The sequence below is a fragment of the Triticum aestivum genome, chromosome 6D (assembly GCF_018294505.1).
Source record: "Triticum aestivum cultivar Chinese Spring chromosome 6D, IWGSC CS RefSeq v2.1, whole genome shotgun sequence".
NCBI classification, from domain to species: Eukaryota; Viridiplantae; Streptophyta; class Magnoliopsida; order Poales; family Poaceae; genus Triticum; species Triticum aestivum.
In genome coordinates, this window is record NC_057811.1 from 378,952,897 (window position 1) to 378,967,035 (window position 14,139).

The following is a 14,139-nucleotide window of genomic DNA, read 5'->3' on the forward strand; positions in this document are numbered from 1 at the left end:
AAACGCTAAGCGTGTGGACCCTACGGGTTCGAGAACTATGTAGACATGGCCGAGACTCATCTCCGGTCAATAAGCAATAGCGGAACCTGGATGTTCATATTGGCTCCCACATATTCTATGAATATATTTGTCGGTCAAACCGCATAACAACATACGTTGTTCCCTTTGTCATCGGTATGTTACTTGCCCGAGATTCGATCGTCGGTATCTCAATACCTAGTTCAATCTCGTTACCGGCAAGTCTCTTTACTCGTTCTGTAATGCATCATCCCATAACTAACTCATTAGTCACATTTCTTGGAAGGCTTATTGTGATGATCATTACCGAGAGGGCCCAGAGATACCTCTCCGATACACGGAGTGACAAATCCTAATCTCGATCTATGCCAACCCAACAAACACCTTCGGAGACACCTGTAGAGCATCTTTATAATCACCCAGTTACGTTGTGACGTTTGATAGCACACAAGGTGTTCCTCCGGTATTCGGGAGTTGCATAATCTCATAGTCAGAGGAACATGTATAGGTCATGAAGAAAGCAATAGCAATAAAACCTAACGATCATTATGCTAAGCTAATGGATGGGTCTTGTCCATCACATCATTCTCTAATGATGTGATCCCGTTCATAAAATGACAACACATGTCTATGGTCAGGAAACTTAACCGTCATTGATTAATGAGCTAGTCAAGTAGAGACATACTAGGGACACTATGTCTGTCAATGTATTCACGCATGTACTAAGTTTCCGGTTAATACAATTCTAGCATGAATAATAAACATTTATCATGATATAAGGAAATATAAATAACAACTTTATTATTGCCTCTAGGGCATATTTCCTTCAGTCTCCCACTTGCACTAGAGTCAATAATCTAGTTCACATCGCCATTTGATTTAAGACCAATAGTTCACATCGTCATGTGATTTAACACTCTATAGTTCACATCGCTATGTGACCAATACCCAAAGGGTTTACTAGAGTCAATAATCTAGTTCAAATCGCCATGTGATTAACACCCAAAGAGTACTGATACATCTCCGTCGTATCTACTTTTCCAAACACTTTTGCCCTTGTTTTGGACTCTAGCTTACATCATTTGAATGGAACTAACTCGGACTGACGTTGTTTTCAGCAGAATTTCCATGGTGTTATTTATGTGCAAAAACAAAAGTTCTCGGAATGACCTGAAACTCCACGGAACTTATTTTTGGAAAATATTAAAAATATTGGCAAAAGAATCAAGGCCAGGGGGCCCACCACCTGTCCACGAGGGTGGGGGGCGCCCCTGCGCCCCCTTGGGCGCGCCCCCTGCCTCATGGGCCCTCTGGAGCTCCACCGACCTCAACTCCAACTCCATATATTCGTGTTCGGGGAGAAAAAAAATCAGAGAGAAAGATTCATCGCGTTTTACGATACGGAGCCACCGCCAAGCCCTAAACTCTGTCGGGAGGGCTGATCTGGAGTCCGTTCGGGGCTCCGGAGAGGGGAATCAGTCGCCATCGTCATCATCAACCATCCTCCATCACCAATTTCATGATGGTCACCGTCGTGCATGAGTAATTCCATCGTAGGCTTGCTGGACGGTGATGGGTTGGATGAGATTTATCATGTAATCGAGTTAGTTTTGTTAGGCTTTGATCCCTAGTATCCACTATGTTCTGAGATTGATGTTGCTATGACTTTGCTATGCTTAATGCTTGTCACTAGGGCCCGAGTGCCATGATTTCAGATCTGAACCTATTATGTTTTCATGAATATATGTGAGTTCTTGATCCTATCTTGCAAGTCTATAGTCACCTACTATGTGTTATGATCCGGCAACCCCGAAGTGACAATAATCGGGACCACTCCTGGTGATGACCATAGTTTGAGGAGTTAATGTATTCACTATGTGTTAATGCTTTGGTCCGGTACTCTATTAAAAGGAGGCCTTAATATCCCTTAGTTTCCGCTAGGACCCCGCTGCCACGGGAGGGTAGGACAAAAGATGTCATGCAAGTTCTTTTCCATAAGCACATATGACTATATTCGGAATACATGCCTACATTACATTGATGAATTGGAGCTAGTTCTGTGTCACCCTATGTTATGACTGTTACATGATGAACCGCATCTGGCATAATTCTCCATCACCGATCCAATGCCTACGAGCTTTTCACATATTGTTCTTCGCTTATTTACTTTTCGGTTGCTACTGTTACAATCACTACAAAACCCAAAAATATTACTTTTGCTACCGTTACCGTTACTTCCATATTACTTTGCTACTAAATACTTTGCTGCAGATATTAAGTTATCCAGGTGTGGTTGAATTGACAACTCAACTGCTAATACTTGAGAATATTCTTTGGCTCCCCTTGTGTCGAATCAATAAATTTGGGTTGAATACTCTACCCTCGAAAACTGTTGTGATCCCCTATACTTGTGGGTTATCAAGACTATTTTCTGGCGCCGTTGCCGGGGAGCATAGCTCTATTCTTTGAGTCACTTGGGATTTATATCTGCTGGTCATTATGAGGAACTTGAAAGACGAGAAAACAAAAATTTATCCCTCAACTACGAGCGGAGGTAAGGAACTGCCATCTAGCTCTGCACTTGATTCACCTTCTGTTTTGAGTAAGCTTGCGACACCTAAACCTGCTTCTGCTATTAATTCTGATATGTCGCATGTTATTGATGATGCCACTTCTGCTATGCATGATACTTATGATGAAACTACTTCTATGCTTGATACTACTGTGCCACTTGGTGAATTTCTTGATGAACAACTTGCTAGGGCTAGAGAGAATGAAATTATTGAAACTGATAATATTGATGATAGTGATGATGAAGACTCTCCCCCTAATAAATATGAATTACCTGTTGTGCCTGAGGGCTATGTTATGGATGAAGAAACTAAAAGAGACTTTGTTGCTTGCAATGATAGAAGTGATCTTAAGAAATTATTAGCTAAGCTTAAACAAAAAAACTCTGAATGCTAGAATGAAATATGATCCTGCTTATGCTACTTCACCTATCTTCGTTACTAATAAGGATTATGAATTCTCTGTTGATCTTGATATAATTACTTTGGTTGAATCTGATCCTTTTTATGGCTATGAATCTGAAACTGTTGTGGTACATCTTACTAAATTAAATGATATAGCCACCCTGTTCACTAATGATGAGAGGACCCGCTACTTTTATATTCTTAAAATATTTCCGTTCTCATTAAAGGGTGATGCTAAGATATGGTTTAATTCTCTTGATCATGGTTGTGTGCGTAGTCCCCAGGATATGATTTATTACTTCTCTGCTAAATATTTCCCGGCTCATAAGAAACAAGCTGCTTTAAGGGAAATATATAATTTTGTGCAAATTGAAGAAGAGAGTCTCCCACAAGCTTGGGGGAGGCTTCTCCAATTACTTAATGCTTTGCCTAATCATCCTCTGAAGAAACATGAAATACTTGATATCTTTTATAATGGACTAACCGATGCTTCCAGAGATTACCTGGATAGTTGTGCTGGTTCTGTTTTCAGAGAAAGAACACCGGATGAAGCTGAAATTCTAATGAATAATATGTTGACCAATGAAAATAATTGGACACTTCCTGAGCCAACTCCTGAGCCTATTCCTAAACCAACTCCGAAGAAGAGGGGTGTTCTATTTCTCAGTCCTGAAGATAAGCAAGAGGCAAAGAAATCTATGAAAGAAAAAGGTATTAAAGCTGAAGATGTTAAGAATTTACCTCCTATTGAAGAAATACATGGTCTTAATTCACCGCCTGTTGAAGAAGTATATGGTCTTAATCCATCACCTATTGAAGAAACTCATGGTCTTGATAACCCGACACAGGTAGTAAAGGTAAATTCTCTCTATAGATATGATAAAGCTGAAATCCCTCCTACTAAGTTTGCTAGCCAATGTTTGGATGAATTTGATAACTTTATGGTTAAGCAAGAAGATTTTAATGCTTATTTTGGTAGACAATTAAAACAAAATGCAGATATGATTGAACACTTGGGTGATTAAATGTCTAGAGTTAGAGGCGAACTTAAACTCATTAGTAAACATGCTTCTATGGTCACCACTCAAGTAGAACAAGTACTTAAAGCTCAGAATGATTTGCTCAATAAATTGAATAGTAAGAATAATGACTATGCTGTTAGAGTGGCTACTAGAACCGGTAAAATGACTCAGGAACCTTTGTATCCTGAAGGCCACCCTAAGAGAATTGAGCAGGAATCTCAGAGAAATAATTTAGATGCACCTACTCCTTCTAAAAAGAAGAAAAAGAAAAATGATAGGACTTTGCATGCTTCTAGTGACCTATTGCTGAAACATCTGAGAATCCAACTGGTATTTCTATTTCTGATGCTGAAACACAATCTGGTAATGAACATGAACCTAGTGATAATATTAATGATGATGTTCATGATGATGCTCAACCTAGTAATGACAATGATGTAGAAATTGAACCTGCTGTTGATCTTGATAACCCACAATCAAAGAATCAACGTTATGATAAGAGAGACTTTGTTGCTAGGAAACATAGTAAAGAAAGAGAACCATGGGTTCAGAAACCCATGCCTTTTCCTCCCAAATCATCCAAGAAAAAGGATGATGAGGATTTTGAGCGCTTTGCTGAAATGATTAGACCTATCTTTTTGCGTATGCGATTAACTGATATGCTCAAAATGAATCCTTATGCTAAGTACATGAAAGAAATTGTTACTAATAAGAGAAAGATACCGGAAGCTGAAATTTCCACCATGCTTGCTAATTATACTTTCAAGGGTGGAATACCTAAGAAACTAGGAGATCCAGGAGTACCAACTATACCATGCTCCATTAAAAGAAATTATGTTAAAACTGCTTTTTGTGATCTTGGAGCTGGTGTTAGTGTTATGCCTCTCTCTTTATATCGTAGACTTGACTTGAATAAGTTGAAACCTACTGAAATATCTTTGCAAATGGCTGATAAATCAACTGCTATACCTGTCGGTATTTGTGAGGATGTGCCTGTTGTGGTTGCAAATGTTACTATTTTAACGGACTTTGTTGTTCTTGATATTCCCGAGGACGATAGTATGTCTATTATTCTTGGAAGACCATTTTTGAATACTGCAGGGGCTTTTATTGACTGCAACAAAGGCAATGTCACTTTTCATGTTAATGGTAATGAGCATACGGTACACTTTCCGAGGAAACAACCTCAAGTTCATAGTATTAATTCTATTGAAAAAATTCCATTGATTATTTTTGGAGGTTTTGAATTTCCTCTTCGTACTGTCAAGAAGAAATATGATATTCTTATTATTGGGGATGTGCATATCCCCGTTGAGGTAACATAGTGTTATTCGAAATTTCTCCGGTTCCATGTTATTTGGAATGAGTTTGTTAACAAGACTTGATCAACCTTGTTAGTGGATTCCTTTTGATGATCATGAGATGGATGAATTTAGAAGGCACAACCTTCTGTACCCTCCTTTTACTTTCTGTTATTTAGTTGAAATAAAGTAGAAATAGTATTTTTCCTGTCTGTTTTCTGAATTATCCATGCAATATAAAATTACCCCGAAAATAAAAGTTCTCCAAATGCCCCGAAATTGAAATATGATTTTTTTATGGAATATTTGAGAATATCTGGCACTGAGAACATAGCAGGGGGAGCAAGCACCTGGCCACGAGGGTCCAGGGCGTGCCCTCACCTACAGGGCGCGCCCCCTGCCTCGTGGGCCCATGGTGGCTCCCCATCAGTTATTCCTGTACCCACACATTTCTTCTTCTTCCCAAAAAAAATCACCATCCAGCTCAAGCACGAGTTCTAGCTCATTTTGCTGCGATTTTCAATCTCCTTGCTCAAAGCACCTCTCACAAAACTGCTTTGGGGGATTGTTCCTTGGTATCTGACTCCTCCATTGGTCTAATTAGTTTTTGTTCTGGTGCTTTATTCATTGCAAATTTGTGCTGCCTAGGTGACCATGTTCTTGAGCTTGCATGTCAAATTTATATGGTTCCAAGTAGTTCTAATGCATGATATAGGCCCTAGGCACTTGTAGGAGTAGTTGCTATCAATTTTATTGAGCTTGGTTCAATTTTATTTGAGGTTACTAAAAATTTCAGAAATTTTTCAGAGGAAGAAATATGCTTAGGAAAATGTACCAAGGTGGTTCTTCAAGGAAACAAGGACCCAGGCTTGCAATGCGTGATCCTGATGATGAACCACCAAGGGATGCTCCAGTGCGACCTTGTGAATGGCCTCCAGAAGACTTTATGGATCGAGCGGGAATCAAGGAAGAATTTAACGCATATTTGCGTAACGGTGATCTTGTGGGCTTCGAGGTAGAAAAGTGCCATCAGTACCACTATCTCACTAGTTCCTTTGTGAGGAGGTTTGAATTTTCATCTTCACGTAATTCTCAATCTGTCCTGTTTGATCTTTATGAAAATTCTTATACCATGGACTTAGAGGATTTTACCACTGCTTGCAAACTTCCACAATGGGGTAGTCCTAGTGAACCTCGCAAATCTGAATTTAGAGATTTTCTTGCTAGTATAACTGTGGGTGAATCTAGAGACATAACACAAGCTACCATAGGGAGTATTCATTTTCCTGCTATACATTATTTTGCTCTCTTCATAGGTAGGTGCATAAATGGTAAGGATGAAGCATGTCACATGTGTGTCCCTGACCTCAGTGTTCTCAGGAGTGTTGTGTTAGGAGACAAACATTATAATTTAGGAGCCATTGTCGCACGTAGGTTGCATAATAATAAAATTAATGGAGATTTCTTTGGAGGAATTTATGCAACCCGTCTAGCTAATTTTCTTGAGGTACCTATACGTGAGTATGATGTTGAGCTACCTAATGTTTATTTAGATTATAATGCCATGGTTCATCATCATTTTCTTGAGAGGAACGAGCAGTCCCTCCAGTATCGCTTAATCTTTGACAGACGTCGCGCTGTCCATATTACTCTCCCTGCTCCTGCCTTCTTTGATTATCAGGCAAAAGGAAGACATGTTATTACCAGAGAGGAGGCGGATGAGTACGAGAGGAGGGCGGAGGCAGCTCGGCGCCACGCTGCAGCTCAGGAGGCAATAGCCGCTGCATCTCAGTACGACCCCGGTTATAACTTTGGATATCCGCCAGGCCATCCGTGGCTATAAACCAACTTAGGCCAAAAGTCTAAGCTTGCGTATCTCTCACCGACATTACATTTATGTTCACACACTCATTGCTAGATGTCGGTGCTCATACTTTTTCACTGTAATATCCATGCTAGTTTACTTTCTTTTTCTTGCTTTCTTCTTGTGTGTTTGATAAACCTTAAGAAAAACAAAAAAAAATAGTAGTAGCTTTTAGCTAGTTTACTTTCTAGCTGTAGTAGTAATAATTAAAAAGAAAACCCAAAAATATTTCATGTTCTTCTTTTGCTTGTTGGGAGCTTTCCCGTGTAAATAGTTTTATTTCTTTTCTTTGGGGGTCGATAGGAGAAGACCATAATTAAAATGCTCTTATATTTATTATTGTTGAATTACCCAAGAGCCCATATTGCCTTGTCTTCTCCTGTTTATTGAATGCTTGCAGATTCCAGCTTAGTCCAATGCACGTGCACTCTTATTGTTATTCACATCGTTCGGTCATGCAAGTGAAAGGCAATTATGACGATATATGATGGACTGATTGAGATGAGAGAAGCTGGTATGAACTCGACCTCTCTTGTTTTTGTAAATATGATTAGTTCATCGTTCCTGGTTCAGCCTATTATGAATAAACATGTTTGAAAAACAATTAGAGATTATAGTTGCTCGTGCCATGCTTGATTAGCTATGAGTTATAATGGTTTACCTTGCGTGCCAACATGCTATTAAAATGGTTGTGATGTGGTATGATGGGGTGGTATCCTCCTTTGAATGATTTAAGTGACTCGACTTGGCACATGTTCACACATGTAGTTGAAACAAATCAACATAGCCTTCACGATATTTATGTTCATGGTGGATTATATCCTACTCATGCTTGTACTCAATGTTTATTAATTTTAATGCATGTTCATGACTGTTGTCGCTCTCTAGTTGGTCGCTTCCCAGTCTTTTGCTAGCCTTCAGTTGTACTAAGCGGGAATACTGCTTGTGCATCCAATCCCTTAAACCCCAAAGTTATTCCTTATGATGTTGGAAATATGCCCTAGAGGCAATAATAAAATGGTTATTATTATATTTCCTTGTTCATGATAATTGTCTATTGTTCATGCGTTAATTGTGTTATCCGGAAATCATAATACATGTGTGAATACATAGACCATAACATGTCCCTAGTGAGCCTCTAGTTGACTAGCTCGTTGATCAATAGATGGTTACGGTTTCCTGACCATGGACATTGGATGTCATTGATAACGGGATCACATCATTAGGAGAATGATGTGATGGACAAGACCCAATCCTAAGCATAGCACTAGATCATGTAGTTCGTTTGCTAAAGCTTTTCTAATGTCAAGTATCATTTCCTTAGACCATGAGATCGTGCAACTCCCGGATACCGTAGGAATGCTTTGGGTGTACCAAACGTCACAACGTAACTGGGTGGCTATAAAGGTGCACTACAGGTATCTCCGAAAGTGTCTGTTGGGTTGGCTCGGATCGAGACTGGGATTTGTCACTCCGTATGACGGAGAGGTATCTCTGGGCCCACTCGGTATTGCATCATCATAATGAGCTCAATGTGACTAAGTAGTTAGTCACGGGATCATGCATTACGGAACGAGTAAAGTGACTTGCCGGTAACGAGATTGAACGAGGTATTGGGATACCGACGATCGAATCTCGGGCAAGTAAAGTACCGATTGACAAAGGGAATTGTATACGGGATTGCTTGAATCCTCGACATCGTGGTTCATCCGATGAGATCATCGTGGAACATGTGGGAGCCAACATGGGTATCCAGATCCCGCTGTTGGTTATTGGCTAGAGAGGTGTCTCGGTCATGTCTGCATGATTCCCGAACCCGTAGGGTCTACACACTTAAGGTTCGATGACGCTAGGGTTATAAGGAAGGTTTGTATGTGATTACCGAATGTTGTTCGGAGTCCCGGATGAGATCCCGGACGTCACGAGGAGTTCCGGAATGGTCCGGAGGTAAAGATTTATATATGGGAAGTCACCATACGGTCACCGGAAATATTCGGGGGTATACCGGTATTGTACCGGGACCACCGGAGGGGTTCCGGGGGTCCACCGGGAGGGTCCACCTGCCCCGGAGGGCCTTATGGGCTGTAGGTGGAAGGGAACCAGCCCTTAGTGGGCTGGGCGCCAACCCCCCTAGGGCCCATGCGCCTAGGGTTTGGGGGGAACCCTAAAGGGGGGCGCCCCCCTTGCTTGGGGGGCAAGCTCCCTCCCCCCTTGGCCGCCGCCCCCCTCTAGATCTCATCTAGAGGGGCCGGCCCCCTTCCCCCTTCTCCCTATAAATAGAGGGGTGAGGGGAGGGCTGCAGCACCACATCCAAGGCGCAGCCCCTCCCCTCCCCAACACCTCTCCTCCTCCGCGTGTGCTTGGCGAAGCCCTGCCGGAGAACTGTCACTCCACCACCACCACGCCGTCGTGCTGCTGTTGGAGCCTTCTTCCTCAACCTCTCCCTCCTCCTTGCTGGATCAAGGCGTGGGAGACGTCACCGCTCCGTACGTGTGTTGAACGCGGAGGTGCCGTCCGTTCGGCGCTTGGATCATCGGTGATTTGGATCACGACGAGTACGACTCCATCAACCCCGTTCTCTTGAACGCTTCCGCTCGCGATCTACAAGGGTATGTAGATGCACTCCTCCCCTCTCGTTGCTAGTAAACTCCATAGATTGATCTTGGTGATGCGTAGAAAATTTTAATTTCTGCTACGATCCCCAACAGTGGCATCATGAGCTAGGTCTATGCGTAGTTTCTATGCACGAGTAGAACACAAGTTGTTGTGGGCGTCGATTTTGTCAATTTACTTGCCGTTACTAGTCTTATCTTGATTCGGCGGCATCGTGGGATGAAGCGGCCCGGACCGACCTTACACGTACGCTTACGTGAGACAGGTTCCACCGACTGACATGCACTAGTTGCATAAGGTGGCTAGCGGGTGTCTGTCTCTCCCACTTTAGTCGGATCGGATTCGATGAAAAGGGTCCTTATGAAGGGTAAATAGAAATTGGCATATCACGTTGTGGTTTTGGCGTAGGTAAGAATCGTTCTTGCTAGAAACCTATAGCAGCCACGTAAAAGTTTGCAACAACAATTAGAGGACGTCTAACTTGTTTTTGCAGCAAGTGTCATGTGATGTGATATGGCCAGAAGGATGTGATGAATGATATATGTGATGTATGAGATTGATCATGTTCTTGTAATAGGAATCACGACTTGCATGTCGATGAGTATGACAACCGGCAGGAGCCATAGGAGTTGTCTTAATTTATTTATGACCTGCGTGTCAACTGGAACGTCATGTAATTACTTTACTTTATTGCTAACCGTTAGCCATAGTAGTAGAAGTAATAGTTGGCGAGACAACTTCATGAAGACACGATGATGGAGATCATGATGATGGAGATCATGGTGTCATGCCGGTGACGATGATGAACATGGCGCCCCGAAGATGGAGATCAAAAGGAGCAAAATGATATTGGCCATATCATGTCACTATTTGATTGCATGTGATGTTTATCATGTTTTATATCTTATTTGCTTAGAACGACGGTAGCATAAATAAGATGATCCCTCGCTAAAATTTCAAGAAAGTGTTCCCCCTAACTGTGCACCGTTGCGAAGGTTCGTTGTTCCGAAGCACCACGTGATGATCGGGTGTGATAGGTTCTAACGTTCGCATACAACGGGTGTAAGCCAGATTTACACACGCAATACACTTAGGTTGACTTGACGAGCCTAGCATGTACAGACATGGCCTCGGAACACAAGAGACCGAAAGGTCGAGCATGAGTCGTATAGCAGATACGATCAACATGAAGATGTTCACCGATGATGACTAGTCCGTCTCACGTGATGATCGGACACGGCCTAGTTGACTCGGATCATGTATCACTTAGATGACTAGAGGGATGTCTGTCTGAGTGGGAGTTCATTAATAATTTGATTAGATGAACTTAATTATCATGAACTTAGTCTAAAATCTTTACAATATGTCTTGTAGATCAAATGGCCCACGCTAATGTCAACCTCAACTTCAACGCGTTCCTAGAGAAAACCAAGCTGAAAGACGATGGTAGCAACTATACGGACTGGGTCCGGAACTTGAGGATCATCCTCATAGCTGCCAAGAAAGCATATGTCCTTGAAGCACCGCTAGGTGAAGCACCCGTCCCAGCAAACCAAGACGTTATGAACGCCTGGCAAACACGTGTTGATGATTACTCCCTGGTTCAGTGCGGCATGCTTTACAGCTTAGAACCGGGGCTCCAAAAGCGTTTCGAGCAGCACGGAGCATATGAGATGTTCCAAGAGCTGAAAATGGTTTTCCAAGCTCATGCCCGGGTCGAGAGATATGAAGTCTCCGACAAGTTCTACAGTTGTAAGATGGAGGAGAATAGTTCCGTCAGCGAACACATACTCAAAATGTCTGGGTTGCACAACCGCTTGTCTCAGCTGGGAGTTAATCTCCCGGATGACGCGGTCGTTGACAGAATCCTTCAGTCGCTCCCACCTAGCTACAAGAGCTTTGTGATGAACTTCAATATGCAGGGGATGGAAAAGACCATTCCTGAGGTATATTCAATGCTGAAATCAGCGGAGGTGGAGATCAAAAAGGAACATCAAGTGTTGATGGTGAATAAGACCACTAAGTTCAAGAAAGGCAAGGGTAAGAAGAACTTCAAGAAAGACGGCAAGGGAGTTGCCGCGCCCGGTAAGCAAGCTGCCGGGAAGAAGACAAAGAATGGACCCAAGCCTGAGACTGAGTGCTTTTATTGCAAGGGAAACGGTCACTGGAAGCGGAACTGCCCCAAGTACTTAGCGGATAAGAAGGCCGGCAATACCAAAGGTATATGTGATATACATGTTATTGATGTGTACCTAACCAGCGCTCGTAGTAGCTCCTGGGTATTTGATACCGGTGCGGTTGCTCATATTTGTAACTCAAAGCAGGAGCTGCGGAATAAGCGGAGACTGGCAAAGGACGAGGTGACGATGCGCGTCGGGAATGGTTCCAAGGTCGATGTGATCGCCGTCGGCACGCTACCTCTACATTTACCTACGGGATTAGTTTTAAACCTCAATAATTGTTATTTAGTGCCAGCTTTGAGCATGAACATTGTATCTGGATCTCGTTTAATGCGAGATGGCTACTCATTTAAATCCGAGAATAATGGTTGTTCTATTTATATGAGAGATATGTTTTATGGTCATGCCCCGCTGGTCAATGGTTTATTCTTAATGAATCTCGAACGTGATGTTACACATATTCATAGTGTGAATGCCAAGAAATGTAAGGTTGATAATGATAGTCCCACATACTTGTGGCACTGCCGCCTTGGTCACATTGGTGTCAAACGCATGAAGAAACTCCATGCAGATGGACTTTTGGAGTCTCTTGATTATGAATCATTTGACACGTGCGAACCATGCCTCATGGGCAAAATGACCAAGACTCCGTTCTCCGGAACAATGGAGCGAGCAACCAACTTATTGGAAATCATACATACTGATGTGTGCGGTCCAATGAGCGTTGAGGCTCGCGGTGGCTATCGTTATGTTCTCACCCTCACTGATGACTTGAGTAGATATGGGTATGTCTACTTAATGAAACACAAGTCTGAGACCTTTGAAAAGTTCAAGGAATTTCAGAGTGAGGTTGAGAATCAACGTGACAGGAAAATAAAGTTCTTACGATCAGATCGTGGAGGGGAATATTTGAGTCACGAATTTGGCACACACTTAAGGAAATGTGGAATTGTTTCACAACTCACGCCGCCTGGAACACCTCAGCGTAATGGTGTGTCCGAACGTCGTAATCGCACTCTATTGGATATGGTGCGATCTATGATGTCTCTTACCGATCTACCGCTATCATTCTGGGGTTATGCTTTAGAGACTGCCGCATTCACTTTAAATAGGGCTCCGTCGAAATCCGTTGAGACGACACCGTATGAATTATGGTTTGGAAAGAAACCTAAGCTGTCGTTTCTTAAAGTTTGGGGATGCGATGCTTATGTCAAGAAACTTCAACCTGAAAAGCTCGAACCCAAGTCGGAAAAATGCGTCTTCATAGGATACCCTAAGGAAACCATTGGGTATACCTTCTACCTCAGATCCGAAGGCAAGATCTTCGTTGCCAAGAACGGGTCCTTTCTGGAGAAAGAGTTTCTCTCGAAAGAAGTAAGTGGGAGGAAAGTGGAACTTGATGAGATGACCCCTCTCGAACCAGAAAGTAGCGCAGCACAAGAAAATGTTTCTGTGGTGCCTGCACCGACTAGAGAGGAAGTTAATGATGACGATCATGATCAAGTTACCACTGAACTTCGTAGGTCCACAAGGACACGTTCCGCACCAGAGTGGTACGGCAACCCTGTCCTGGAAATCATGTTGTTGGACAACGGTGAACCTTCGAACTATGAAGAAGCAATGGCGGGCCCAGATTCCAACAAATGGCTTGAAGCCATGCAATCCGAGATAGGATCCATGTATGAAAACAAAGTATGGACTTTGACAGACTTGCCCGATGATCGGCGAGCGATAGAAAATAAATGGATCTTTAAGAAGAAGACGGACGCGGATGGAAATGTTACCATCTATAAAGCTCGACTTGTCGCTAAGGGTTATCGACAAGTTCAAGGAGTTGACTACGATGAGACCTTCTCACCCGTAGCGAAGCTGAAGTCCGTCCGAATCATGTTAGCAATTGCCGCATTCTACGATTATGAAATATGGCAAATGGACGTCAAAACGGCATTCCTTAACGGCTTCCTTAAGGAAGAATTGTATATGATGCAGCCGGAAGGTTTTGTCGATCCTAAGAATGCTGACAAAGTATGCAAGCTCCAGCGCTCAATCTATGGGCTGGTGCAGGCATCTCGGAGTTGGAACATTCGCTTTGATGAGATGATCAAAGCGTTTGGGTTTACACAGACTTATGGAGAAGCCTGTGTTTACAAGAAAGTGAGTGGGAGC